Genomic DNA, 1083 nt, shown 5'->3' with positions numbered 1-1083 from the left:
TGACTGGTAAATCCACTGAGATATATTTAGATGAATGGAAATGATCTAAAATGAGCTATTACTGATATTAGTAAAATGGTTTAAGGTTTTGGTTAAATGGTATTTGAGTTTCAGATCTATTGCATTATATCATTGATGTTTTGGTCAACCGGTAAAGTTTGACAGTGCAGTGCAGTTTTTGATACAGTGACTAAACCAATTAGTTTAGTACTTCAGAATCATTGGTAGTAAATGTTATATCAAGAGAGATGATTTCATTGGAAAGTTTGACCCTAGATATGATGAAGGAATAATTCTTGGTTATTCTAATGAAAGCAAAGTATATAGATGTTATAACAAAAGAATGCAGAGAATTATGGAGAGTGCTAATGCTAAGGTGGATGAGATGAATAGAAGTCAAATCAGAGTTTATGAGAAAAAAACGGTAGTGGAAATGATCATAACTCAATCGGTAACACCTTTACCCAAACAAAATATTGAGCCAGTTACTCCGACAGTATCAGAAAATTCAATAGTAACTGAAGGACATGGAAGAGGAACAGAGAGTCAGAAGACTCCTAGGTATGTAGGGTTGAATCATTCAGAAGATCAGATCATTGGGGGTAAGAACAAAGGAGTGATGACAAGAAGAAGATTGGTAGCTAATGAGGTATGTTTAATTTCTCAAGTTGAACCGATATCAGTAATTGAAGCATGTAAAGATGAATATTGGATGAAAGCTATGGAAAAAGAATTAGATCATATAGAAAAGAATAACACATGGATTTTAGTTCCCCGACCTAAAAATAAGAATATTATTGGAACTAAATAGGTTTTTAGGAATAAACTAAATGAAGATGGACAAGTTATAAGGAATAAGGCTAATATTGGTTCGTAAAGGACATTCTTAGAAGTAAGGAATTGATTATGGTGAAACTTTTACACTTGTAGCTAGGATTGAAGTTGTAAGATTATATCTTGCCTATATTGCATATAAAAACTACAAGGTTTATCAGATGGATGTCAAGTGTGCTTTTCTGAATGGGGATCTTGATGAGGAAGTTTATATTGAGCAACCTAATGGTTTTTCACTTTCAGATGATA

This window comes from Cryptomeria japonica, chromosome 2 (assembly GCF_030272615.1).
Source record: "Cryptomeria japonica chromosome 2, Sugi_1.0, whole genome shotgun sequence".
Classification (NCBI taxonomy): domain Eukaryota; kingdom Viridiplantae; phylum Streptophyta; class Pinopsida; order Cupressales; family Cupressaceae; genus Cryptomeria; species Cryptomeria japonica.
Note: the sequence above shows the minus strand (reverse complement) of the source record.